Genomic DNA, 14054 nt, shown 5'->3' with positions numbered 1-14054 from the left:
CTTCACTTAATTTTTACAAAATGGACCTTATGGTGAAGAAGCATCTGGATAAAGACCCAAACTTCAATAGTTTACGGGAGACAGAACTTGACTTTCCATGTCCTCCCGCCCCCTCGGGAGCACAGGTGTGGAATGAGAAAATGCCTTTGCCTCACCTGTCCATCTGGAAATCTTGTTCATACGCAGGTTCTGCAGCTGGACCTGAGATTTTGCATTTCTTACAAGCTCCCAGGTTATGCCAAGTTCTACTTGTCTAGTCACCACCCTTCTCGGTAGCAAGGCTTTAGAGGACCCTAAGAAGATGTTTAGACCTATTCTAAAAAAAATTGGGGTTAGGTACATCTTTGTGTACACAGTGTGCTGGGTATTATTTGCTCAGAATTGACCCAAACAGCAATGTAGGACACAAGAAAATGCTCACACACGTAATGGAACTATAAAAGCATCCAACTAATTCCTCACTGAACAAATCAAGGATAATTGAGTCAGCAGCCAAAAGCCCCTTGTTCTACCATTAGTGGTATTTATGAGTTCCTAACAGTAGTTTTCAACCTTGACTGTGCATTAGAAACGGTATTTTATAAATAATTAATCCCACTGGGTCCTGGTACTGGAGGATTCTGATTCAGTTGACCTGGGTTGGGGCCTGGTCTGCTATAGTTTTTGGCAGCTTTTTAGGGGGCTATGATATATAATTGGGGATTGAGAAACATTGGAGTAGAGTTCATATCCTGTGAGGCCATGCAGAAGTAAGGAAATAATGCTCAGAGAAGAACCACCTGGCACCAGGCCCATAGCTAGTGAATGGCAAAGCAGAACCTCAGTCCCAGGTCTCTTGACTCAAAAAAAAAAAAAAGTCCCACCTACCTGCCCCTGCCCCATCCCTCAAAGCTATATAGTGGATTTGTTATATCTTGAGAGCCAGGTCACATTACATGGTACTTGTAGTGTCTCTATTCAAGAACAGGTCCATCCCAATTCATTTTACTTTTATTTTTTAAAAAATATTGTTATTGATTTCAGAGAGGAAGGGAGAGGGAGAGAGAAACAGAAACATCAATGATGAGAATCATGGATCGGCTACCTCCTACATGCCCCACATTGACTGGGAATCAAACCGTGACCTCCCCGTTCATAGGTTGTGCTCCAGGAGGCAGATTAGAAGACAGACTGCGGTTAGAGGAGACTGGGATCTGTGAGATGAGGCAAGAAGGTTTGGTCCTGATTAGGATGAGATGATAGGAGGACCCAGAGGAGGCTGTAGAGAAAATGAGGGAGACCAATGTGAAGGGCATTGCAGAAGTGAAATCAGACAGGATGGGCAGTTGATTGCTTTTGTTGGGGAAGAGGGATAGAGTTTAAAGCTAGATGCCTGAAAGAATGATGCTTGCCCTAGCTGGTTTGGCTCAGTGGCATCAGCCTGAGGACTGAAGGGTCCTGGATTCGATTCCAGTCAAGGGTACATGCCCAGGTTGCAGGCTTGATCTCCAGTAGGGGGCGTGCAGGAGGCAGCCAATTAATGATGCTCATCATTGATGTTTCTTTCTCCCTCTCCCTTCCTCTTTGAAATCAATAAAAATATATTTTAAAAAATAATGATGCTGCCTCTTGAAATAAAGGAAGAAAGGATGCATTTCTGGCTTTGACCCATCTTAAGAGAGACCCACACACAAACTAGTGCATTGCCTCAAACACTGGCATCTCCTCTCATTTCCTTGGCTGTCACTCTTTGCTCTGATTTCTGCCTCTTCAGCTGCCTGTTCATCTGACACGTTAGCCCCTCCCTGCTGGGTCCTTGTCACCCCACTCATTTGGTACTGCCTCTGCCATCATCACCTTCATTGCAGCTGGTGGTGTGTCAGTCCCCTTCTCTTATACTGACTTCATACTAGAAAGATCAGAAAACACAATTTCTTTACCTTGAGCTTTAGTTATTTTCTAGACAGATGGTATCTATAAATCTCATTTTAAAAAAATGTCCCATGTTGTATAAAGGAGCACTGGCTGGGAGGGGTTGTTATTCCCCGTGTATGCTTGTTGCAGCCCCTAAACGCATTGGCTTTCTTTTTTTTAAGAGAACAGAGGAAGAGGGGTGGTATGGTGAGAGAGTGCATCTGAGTTGTCGGCAGCCACCGCGGTGTCAGATCAATCACATCAGCACTTGGTCTGGACCAGGGGAAAGGAGTGGTTCTCCTGCCTCCTGGGAATGTCAGAAGGACCCGATAATTATATTTGGCAAAGCCAGGAAGAGTGGCTCTGTAATGTCATTGCTAAGAATTACCCTTTCGATAGCATTTCTGGATGTCTGGGCTTTTCAGATGGAATGACACTCCCTTTCCACGGTGGCTTCCCTTTCTGTTGGGCAGCTTCCCAGCTGGTCCTGTTCGTTCTTGCCCTCACGTTGAGATGTTTGTTTTTTCTTCTGTTTTCCTCCTTCCCAGCCCTGTTTCTCCAACCCCTCTGTCTGTACCTACAACGTTCCCACTTTCCCTGTTTTAGAGATGTAGTCGTGTGAAAATGCGTGTGAGGGAAGTACTTGCTTAAGGACAGCAGACAACATCTGGTGTCAGCGAGGTGAAGTATAGCCTTAAACTGGCCCAACTACCAATGACTTGCTTCCAGGCTGCACCCGCTGCTTCTGTGCCGGTGGTACTCAGAAGTCATGGGAGAGGTCGCCAAGGATCCGTGACTACAACACATTCTTTTCCTAATTGCGCCATATGTCATGCCCTTCAACACAACTTACTAATCTCTGCCTCAGTTTTTCCATCTGTGAAAGTGGTGTAATACTTATCTACCTCCCTTGAATGTTGTGAAGATTAGTCTGTTAGCAAAACACTTTTGAAATAAAGAGTGATGTAAAGCATTTTAACATTATTGTTGTCATTGTGAAATGGATGCCCTTCTGCAGAAATGCCGCCCTGTGGGGGAAGACCCCGTGCTGGAGTCCAGCCCCAGCGGTCCGGGGGTTCCCAAAGGTGTGGACGGAGTCCGCGAAGAATGTTTTACACAGAGACAGCGTTCAGAACTCTCTAGCTTTCCTTAGTCTCCGTGGATCTTCATGTGCCTGGCTGAGGCCACAGAGAAAGATCCCAAGGCAAGCTGAGCCTTTATTTTATAGTGAGAGGTAAACAAGGTAGTGGTTACCAAAGTTACACTGTTCTTGTGAGTTTCACTTGTTTACACTGTTCTTGTGAGTTTCACTTGTTTACACCATGGTTATACTTCCTGCACTTCCTCAGCCCATTAGCTTCCCAGATAAGATCTAGGGAGTGTTACAAGGTCAAGCCTAATTATGCTAAGAGGACTGTGCCCTCTAAGCTGGGAATTGTTTGTGACTTTGCCCACAGGTCAGTCCGAGGCTTAACCCTATATCAGCTCCCCACAGTCCCGGGTGTGCCATGGTTTAGGAACACCCAGTATAGAAAAATTCCATAACAGATACAAGAGTGTGATTATTTGTGAAAAATTTCAACATGGCATTTCCTTAAATAGCCTTTTGGTGCAGTTAGCATGAGATTCAATTTATAGAATGGTGATTTGCATAAGATTTTTAAAGTATACATCTATTGAACTTGTATTACACAATGTAATTGTTGGATTTGCAAGCTGAGTGTTAACCTAACTGTGCAGTTTATCATTATTAGATGGGAAACTTCTATTTCTACATTATCCAGATCCCCAGATTGTGTGTGAAGGCTTCTCTCACGGTTGCCACTGATTGGAATGGGTTTGTTGGGGAGAAAATTCCAAATTCTGTTATTTAAAATGGGTTAGTTTTAATCAAAAGGATACTTGTTATAGCAGATTCCAGTTCCTTTTCTGTCCCATCATCTGATTCAACTTCCAGAATAACAAAGAATGGAAGGTCAGAGGCTGGTACTGTGCTGGTGAGCTACATATGGATCTAGAATTCTAGATTCTTATCTTTGAGTCTCAAAAGTATCTTTAGATGGGCTGATATTATACTTTCTACAGGACTGGAGAGTGGTCACTCCAGTCACTCAGCGATTGGGAAATCTGGTGGGTAGCTGGGGAAGATCTACTCTCATGTGGTCATGCTGAGCCCCATGCTAAAGGGGTAGAAGCTCTCCTCGTTGTGACAGCAGAAGTACAAGAGGGCAGCCCAACTGTGGAAGCACAGCTCAAATTGCAGTGTTATATCTGCTAATATCTCCCTGGCCAAGGCAAGTCTTCTGATTGAGCCCAAAGTCAAGGGGAGAGAAGTAGACTCCTCCTAAGAAGGTAAGAAAAGGAGGTGAATATTTTTGCACAATAATCAAATCTACCACAGTGTCACAAGTGGGAAGGGAACTAGTGGAGTACCAAGAAATTGAGTCCAAGACTCTCTTCTCCCATCACAAACCTTCATCCTAATCTCTCCTTCCAGCTTACCCACTCTGCGACCCTTCCCAAACATACTCATTGGTCTCTTGGTTGCAGAACCAGGCTCTGTGAAATTCTATTGATCCCTCTACCCGGAGTGCTCTCAGCTTCTCTACAACTCCTTCTCATCACCCATGCTGCTGAAGTGTCACCCATTCTTCAAGGTCATATGACATCAGGACACATTCCTGGAACCTGGGCTGTGGTCCCAGCTTTGCCAGTAACTCACCATGTGATTGAGGACAACTTAACTACATTTCTCTGGATATTAACTTGATTTCCTCATTTGTAAAATAAAAGTGTTGGAAGAGAGGATCTTTAAATTCCCTTCACCTATTTTATTTTATTTTAAATATATTTTTATTGATTTCAGAGAGGAAGGGAGAGGGAGAGGGAGACAGAAAAGAAAAATCAATGATGAGAGAGAATCATTGATTGGCTGCCTCCTGCATGCCCCACACTGGGGATTGAGCCTGCAACCCGGGCATGTGTTCCTGGCTGGATTCGAACCTGGGACCCCTCATTCTGCAGGCTGATGCTGTATCCACTGAGCCAAACTGGCTAGGGCAGTGATGGCGAACCTATGAACTCATTTTTTTTGGTTGATTTTTCTTTGTTAAATGGCATTTAAATATATAAAATGAATATCAAAAATATAAGTCTTTGTTTTACTATGGTTGCAAATATCAAAAAATTTCTATATGTGACATGGCACCAGAGTTAAGTTAGGGTTTTTCAAAATGCTGACATGCCGAACTCAACAGGTTCGCCATCACTGGGCTAGGGCATTCCTTCACCTATTTTAAATAGTCTAATTCTGAAGCTAAAGTTACATCATGTAACCCAAGTTTTCAATTTCACATTCTCTTTAAAAGGTAATGTATACTGCCTGGCTGGTGTGGTTAAGTGGTTGAGCATCAACCCATGAACCAGGAGGTCATGGTTTGATTCCTGGTCAAGGCATATGCCTGGGTTGCAGGCTCAATCCTGGGGGCATGCAGGTGATAGCCAATCAATGATTTTCTTTCATCATTGATGTTTCTATCTCTCCCTTCCTCTCTCTAAAATCAATAAAAAAATTCTTTTAAAAAAAGATAATGTGTACATAAATGGAGTTCAAATGCTTTATCCAAGTTGATCAGCTCCAAGGTTGAAAGCACCATTTGTGAAATTTATTGATGAGAGTATAATGATGTTCATAAAACAATCTAAATATAGTCAGTACAGAATTTCTATATAATGGGCACAAAAGGGTTGTTGCTTTCCGAAATATAATTTTCCCAACAAAATGTAATTGGCTGCTGTTTACTTATCTGTTTCAAATTGCCCAATTCTCTAGAATATAGAATCCTTCTACTTTCTAAGTTGCTCCATTCTAAGGCATACTGTGCCCAGAATATGTACATTTTTGAATATGCTTTTAAAATTCTCATCAGTTGATTCCAGTAGATGATATTTGTTATAAACATCCAGGGCAGTCTAAAAACCTACTTCAGCCCTAACCAGTTTGGCTCAGTGGATAGAGCGTTGGCCTGTGGACTGAAGGGTCCCAGGTTCGATTCCGGTCAAGGGCATGTACCTTGATTGTGGCACATCCCCAGTAGGGGGCGTGCAAGAGGCAGCTGATCGATGTTTCTCTCCCCTCGATGTTTCTAGCTCTCTATCCCTCTCCCTTCCTCTCTGTAAGAAAATCAATAAAATATATTTTTAAAAAATAAAAGCCTACTTCAAATGTGAGGAAGGAAGTTAGCATTTATTGAACATTTTCTGTGGGTCCTAGGCACATTTGTATATTATTTTGCTTAATTCTTAAAGTAACCTGCAGAAGTAGGTAATATTATTCATGTATTAAAGATAACAAAATGGCCGAAACCGGTTTGGCTCAGTGGATAGAGCGTCGGCCTGCGGACTGAAAGGTCCCAGGTTCGATTCAGGTCAAGGGCATGTACCTGGGTTGCGGGCACATCCCCGTTGGGGGATGTGCAGGAGGCGGCTGGTCGATGTTTCTTTCTCATCGATGTTTCTGACTCTCTATCTCTCTCCCTTCCTCTCTGTAAAAAAATCAATAAAATATATTTTTAAAAAATCTTGCCGAAACCGGTTTGGCTCAGTGGATAGAGCGTCGGCCTGCAGACTGAAAGGTCCCAGGTTCGATTCCGGTCAAGGGCATGTACCTGGGTTGCGTGCACATCCCCAGTAGGAGATGTGCAGGAGGCAGCTGATCGATGTTTCTCTCTCATCGATGTTTCTAACTCTCTATCTCTCTCCCTTCCTCTCTGTAAAAAAATCAATAAAATATATTTTAAAAAAATCTTAAAAAAAAAAAAATAAAGATAACAAAATGAAGCTTAGAGAGGTTAAGTGACATTCAAAATCACACAGCAAAAGTTCTGGAGATGATTGCATAAATGTGAATGTATTTAATGTCACTGAACTGTACACCTAAAAAAGAGTAAAATGGTAAATTTTATGTTATTTCACCACAATAAAAAATAAAAAAACACACTTAGCTTAGCTAGATTTAGATCCCAGTATGCTTTGGTTAGGCAGTTAAAGGTATGGAAGGAAATAAACACTTTGTCTGGTTATATTTATGAAGGCATGTTAGGACTGTGGAGCCAGAAACAAAGCGAAGCAGAGAGAAGAGATGAGTGATGTTAGTAAAGATGTCCGCAGGGGCAAAGGTGGTACCCGAATCTGTCTGAGAGCAGACGGGGAATCAGTGCCCAAGACAAAAAGGAGAAGTCACCCATCAGTCTTGCCAGGCAGATGAGTGTTTCTCCAGTATTCTGAGTGTGCAAAGGAACCACCTGGGCATGCTGTTGTAAACACAGATTCTGATTCAGTAGGTCTGGGGTGGACCCAGATGTTGCATTTGACAATCATGGGCCACACACTGAGTAGCAAGGATTTTAGATCACGGTGACCTCCAGGGCAGCTCGCTGGGCGTCGTTTCAGATCCCTTGCACAGGAGAATCGGGGGTGCTTTCTCCAAGCAAATAATGGGCCCCAGCCCAGACCTACTGAATCAGAACCTCTGAGGGCAGGGTGGGAATCTACACTTGGCACCAAGCTTCCCAGTTGCTTGTCAAGTATCAACGTTCGGGAATCCCTGCTGATAGGACATCACCATGGTCTTACAATGAGAATCGCTTCACTTGCATCCCTGTTTCCCGTTTGTAAAGGCTTTCACATCCTGTCTCTCCTGAACCTGTACAGCAGACTCACGAAGGGGATACCATTAGTCCTATGCTGAAGACAGGAAGCTGACTTCTCCAGTGGCTAAGTGCTGGATGCAAAGATTTTCTGACTTCCAGGAAAGTTCCTCTTATTATTTCACGGCTTTCTCTCTCATTTTACCACATCCTCACTTATACTGCTGCACAATTAGAAGTTCTTTTATGTCAAAAAGCTTTGCAGAGCGATTTTCTTGCTATGATGCTTTTAAAGATTTCAATCTAATTTAGCACATTAAAGACAGTTTATGCTTATAGGCCTAAAGTGATCCAAGGTCATGGCAAAAAAAAAGTTTCAAGTATTGAAGAAATAGACTGCATTGAGTTCTTTTTTCACCTTTTTTTTTTTTTTCATCTGGATATACCAGTTGTTAACATTTTGCTTTTCTCTCTCTCTCCTCTTTCAACCACTTGAAAGTTGCAGACAGTATGACACTTCACCTCTAAATTCTTCAGTGTGCATGCACTAAAAACATTCTCCTACATTACCACAATCCCATTATGACACCTAAGAAAAATAACATCAAAGATAATATCATCTATATGTAGTCTACATCCAATTTCTTCAGTTGTCTTAAGAATGCCTTTATTGCTTTTTACGTACTTGGATCCAACCCAGGCTTATTGCGTTTGCTTGTCTTGTCTCTTTAGTCTGACTTAATCTAGAACAAGCCTCTCTCATTTTTTTATCTTTCATGACATTCAATTTCTTTTTAGTTCAGGCCCTGTCAGTGCACCCTACATTCTGGATTTATTTTATTACTTCCTTGTGATTAGATTCAGGTTAAACTCCTTTGGCAAGACTATCATGTAGATAATGTCATCTACTTCTCATTACATCATTTCGGGAGCTACATGAGCAAAAGCTGCCCCACCATTGGTGAGGCTAAATTTGATCACCTGGTGAAGGCTATATCTGCTAGATCTCTCCATTATAAAGCTATTTCCTTTCAGTCATAGTTAATAGGTTGTCTGTGGAGTAATACTTTAAGACTGTGAATATTCTTTTCCCTAACAACCTTTCATACAATGGTCTTAGCATCCATGGATGATCATCCATTACTCAGTTATTTCATGGGGATTGAAAAATGATTAGGTCAACCTTTGCCATTTGCCAGGATTCATATGGAAGAAAGGTATGCCAGATGTGAGAACATCTGAATTCAGGTCACCTCAAGTCACACTGGCTACTCAGAAAGCAAAGGCTCCACTTTGCCCCAACGTTCTTAAGAGATCAGCTCCTTTAGAATTCCTTTGCTGGAGGTGAGTAGTAGGAAAGATAGTTTTTTCTCCAATGCGGATAAATGCTCACCTGAGAAAGAAGGCTCCTAACTCTCCTCTCCTCGGCACCCCTGTTCCAGGCTGCTTCTCTACCTAGAGTCTGTGGCCGGTGCTATCCATCTCTCTTGAACTCTTCTGGGGGAATTCACACGCGTTCGCTCCCCTTATCATCAATGACCACTTCAATTTTTTCCCCCCTTCTCAAATCTGATCCAAAATTTCTGTGTAATAAGGATTTGGGACAGTAATCTGGTCGAAAGTGATATCTGTTATATACATGGCATGTTATAAATCATTTTTTAAAAAGTAACTTTTTATGTAAGATTGAGGAAGCAATTGCCTACATCAAAGATGATGATGAAGTTTGGGGTGGAAAGGCTAAGAGGGGGCTGATGACGATTATGGTGGCATCAAAGCTACCTTAAGCTACCTTTTGATGCAGCCACTCCCCCTCGCCCCCCCAATACCCCCACCTGACTCTACTGCCCTTCTCTAGCACCTAGAAGCCAGGATTCAAGAATTTCCTCAGTATTTCACTACCGTACCCACAAAACCACGTGTATCAGCTTTCATTCTCTCTACCTTCCTCTTTGATTACAAAGAAGAAAATGTCTACTCTAAAAAGTTAGTCATTCCATCTGTGCTTTGACTTTCACCCCTTCATGCCTTATACAACTGGTAATTATCTTTCACCTGTGTTGTGTAATCAACTCTCTCCCACCCCCTGAAATTGTTACAGTCTCTTCTAGAAACGTCCCCCCTCCAGCCACAGTCACCTCTAGCTTTGTTGCTCTTCTCTTCACAGCCAAGCTGTCTAAATGTTCTGCCTCCAATTCCCACTTCCTACTCATGTCTCAGTAAACTCTAATCTGGATTCTGCCCCAACCACTTCACCAAATGGCTCTTGCTAAGATCACCGATGACTTCAAGTGACTGTATGCATTGGACACTATTCAGTATTTATCTTGCTTGACCTCTCAGCAGCCTCTGACCAGTTGACCACGTCCTGCTTTTTGAAACACTTTTGTTCCTTGGTTTTCCTCCTATTTTCTGGTAGTTCGTTCATTGTTCCCTCCACTGGAGCCCCTCAGGGCTTCAGCCTAGGCCCTCTTCTAATTTTATGGTATCTCATTAAGTCATCACGCCCACTTCCAGGACTTCAATTAATTTATCCTCTGATGACTCCCACACTTATAGGTCCATCAGACTTAAAATCCAACCGCCGCAGGACAGATCAGTACAGATACTTCACTGGCCCCTCATAACTGAACTCATCACCCTTTCTCCAAACCTGCTTTTTCTCCAAAGATGGATATTTTAGGAAATGCTGCCGAACAAGGAATGGCCCTGGCTTGACACTTTCTCTCCCTCACCTCCCAGTTAGTCACCAAATTCTATTGAGTTTAGCTTCTTAATCTAATTCATTGACTTGTCCCTATCTTCCCTAGTCAGAGCCATGATCATCACTCACCTAGACCCTGGCCATAGCTCTTCCACGGTTTTCTTGGGTATGTTTTGCCTTTCCAGTCCATTTTGCACACTGCAGCCCAAGTGATTTTTAAAAATAGCTTAATTGAAATACAATTAACATACCTCACATTTAACCAAGTAATCTTTTAAAAACGCAATTCTGAGCAGGGTTGTTCCTTGTTTATAATCTTAGGCCCTAGTCTGAATCTGGATTCTGGCTTAAAAGGCCCTGTATGTCCAGCCCTTATTTCCGGGGGTCTCCAACTTTTTTCTTTGTGTGATTCGCCTCCTCACTGGGATCAGCCACAGATGCCTTATCTCTGTTTCTTGCCCTACTCTTTATTTCATTTTTACACATGGAACTTTATAGAATACTGTTCCCTCTTTACCCCCTTCTAACTCTTCATCAGTCTTTTAGCCTTAATTTAAATATCACTTCTTTTTTTAAAAAATTTTTTTTATTGATTTCAGAGAAGAAGGGAGAGGGAGAGAGAGATAGAAACATCAATGATGAGAGAGAATCATTGATCGGCTGCCTCCAGCACGCCTCACACTAGGGATCGAGCCTGCAACCTGGGCACATGCCCTGACTGGGAATTGAACCTTGACCTCCTGGTTCATAGGTCAATGCTCAACCACTGAGCCACACAGGCCAGACTAAATATTACTTCTTTGGGGGAAGTTTTCTTAATACCTCCAGCCCTTGGTACCTTAGGGGGTCCCTGTCTGATGCGTTCACGCATCCCTCATAAAACTCTTCACAATTGTAAATGGTTGTTTAAAGTCTGACTTCCTGGTAGACTGTAGGACAGACACTGTGTCTATTGTTCCTTTCCATCCTCACTGCCTAACATGGCTGCCTGGCACGGAACACAAATACTGTTAGATAAATGTTGGATGAATGGTGGTGCTCTCCATGCCCTGCCCTGCCCCTGCTCCATTGTTGTTGAAGCCACCACTGCTAGAGCTGCTCTAAATCTTACCGCTGTTGCTCTGTGTTGAGAGGGACAGCATCAGAATGTGGTCTGTTTTACAACTTGTTTAATTAGGAACCCAGACTAAGTGCCGAGTCTAACGGTATTAACCCTGAGGTTGAGTCCTGAGGCCATCAGACTGTAGGGAATACTTTTCAACTGGGAGCCAAGGGAGGAGAGTTAGAAAACAGCTGTCACAATTCAAGTTCACATGTACTGTACAGATGAGTGGCTATATACAGTAATGTGTGCATGGATACACATATGTAAGTGTGCATGTACAAACACAGGGCCCAGCTGTCACACTCAAATATGCATGCATGCATGCTCTCACAGAAGCAACCTGATACATACTCATTTCTAACATATGTGCACAGAATGCAAATTGACATATGCTTGGCACTTATGCATATGTACCAAGGCAAGCTGATACATTCACTACATATGTACACACACAGGCAAAGGACATATGTTCAATACATATGTATACATACAGAGGCAAGCTGACATATTTAAGCACATGCAGTAGTAAAATATAATTATTTAGCTCCATTTGACTCACTCTAATTCTTTCATGTACTTAGCTTCTTGCTTTCTCTCTCTTTCATATTTCTTAGCTCAGTGGGTGCCAGGCTCAAGTTTCCAGGCTCTTGGCTGTAACCTCGTGTCCTTCCCTTTGACCCACCTGGCTCTTAGTCATGACTTTTCTTCCCAGTCGTTTGGCTGTCCCTGCCAGCACCCTCCTGCAGGTGTCTCTAGTAGCCAGACAGCTCAGATCAACTCTTTTGACTGCTGACTTTCAGTCCTTACGTTTTGTTTTGGACCATAAGCTTTGGAGTCAGAGAGATCTCAATTTGAGTCCCAATCCTGCTGCCCACTCGCTATGTGACCTCTGACAAGTTACTTAACCTCACCCAACCTCACTTTTCTCATCTACAGGATAATAATAGCACCTTCCACACTAGGTTTTTGGGAGCATTAATTAGATAATCCATGTGGAGCTCTTAGCCTCGCATATATATGCAGTTAATGGCTGCTGCTACTAATAATAGCTAACACTTATAATGTGCTTACTATGCCACTATTCTTTCTAGCCAATTATTTATTGAGTACACTTACAATGTACCTAACATGATTCTAAGCACTTTACTTATACAGACCCATTTTATCCTTACAACAACCCTGTGAAGTAGGTACAAATTTTAGCTCCAACATTACAGATTATGGGGCTAAGGCATAGAGAAGTTGAGTAACTTGTCCAAGGTCATAGAGCTGGCAAGTGGCAGAGTTCAGATGCACAACCAGATGGTTCAGTTCCAGAGCTTACACTCTTAATTACGATGCAATACCTCTTACCATTCATGTCTGATTAGCTTTGTCAGAAAAACTATTTCTTCGGTATAATCCTTTATGACTTAAACCCTTGGAGAAATTTTGGATTGCAGCTGAAAATTTCCATTTGCTGAAAGATGGAGAAATGTCTTCATTCTGTATTCAGAGCAATACTGAACAATAAAATGACAAGACCTGTAGGAAAAACCCAGACGTGCCTCCTCGGTCTCTCCACCCACTCACGGGGACTGTTTGGGTGAGAAGTGTTTCACATCGACAGTGGGGAAGCCTGCTCTCCTCCAGGCAGAGTGAGGCTGCCTCTCTGGGTTCCCACTGCACTTTTTGTTCAGATATCGGTGATCCTTGGCTCCTCGGCTTCTGTGCATCGATGTAATTGAGGGCCATTAAGGGGATGTGGGTAGCAATAATAGTGCCTTCAACTGGAGTTGTAATTATAAGCAATGCGATCACAACAGTCCCTGGCTGCAGGCACAGAAGCCTCCACAAAAGAAAGCCACCTGCTACATTGGCAGGGGGCTCAGGATGCTCAGGGTGGCTCGCGCACACTCCGTGGTGGTGGCAGTCTTAGCGATGCCAGTCTTTGCTCCGTCTTGTATCAGGTGATGACGCTTCTCCACCTGTTCATGCTAGTGATGTGGTGGGGCTTTGAGGTCAGATGGAACCAGGTAACTCCAACTTCCTAGCTTTGTGGTTTGGGCAGGTCACTTACTCTTACGCATCTCCATTTCCTCATTTATAAAATGGAAATAATACCTACCAATGGGGCGGGTGGGAAGATTAGTGACAATAAATACGAAGTGCCTGGCAGTACCTGGGATGTATGTAGCAGGTCTTCAGTAAATGATAACTGCTATTGTTATGGCTGGATCCAACAAGTAGTCTCTCTCACCAATATTATTATGATGGGGGTCTCCCTTACTAGACTAAAAGTTCTATGAGAAGCAGGGTCTTTGTTTTGTTCACTGCTCTTTCTCTGCTTCTAGAACAGTGCCCAGATCCTAGTAGGTGCTCAGTAAGTATTTGTTGGATCAATGAACGAAATTTAAAACAAGTTGACCTTGCTCTCTGTCCTTATTGGACTGGCCTGCACTCAGACCTTATACTCACAGGCCCTTTGCTTATGATGTTCCCTCTGCCTGAAACACATTCTCTTCACTTGGTGAAGTTCTACTCACCCTTCTGATCTGTGCCAGTCTAACAGGTAAACCCTCTGACCTTCCCCTTCATAGCATTTATCAATATTGTTGTAGTTTTATTTGTATAATTGTTTAATATTTGACTGTAAACTTCATAAGGACCATTGACCAAGTCTGTTATACTCATCATTGTATCGTCAAGGACCAGGAATAGGCCT

Source organism: Myotis myotis, unplaced genomic scaffold (genome assembly GCF_014108235.1).
Source record: "Myotis myotis isolate mMyoMyo1 unplaced genomic scaffold, mMyoMyo1.p scaffold_m19_p_12, whole genome shotgun sequence".
Taxonomy (NCBI): Eukaryota; Metazoa; Chordata; class Mammalia; order Chiroptera; family Vespertilionidae; genus Myotis; species Myotis myotis.
The sequence above is the reverse complement of the archived record's forward strand: the minus strand, read 5'-3'. Positions refer to the sequence as shown.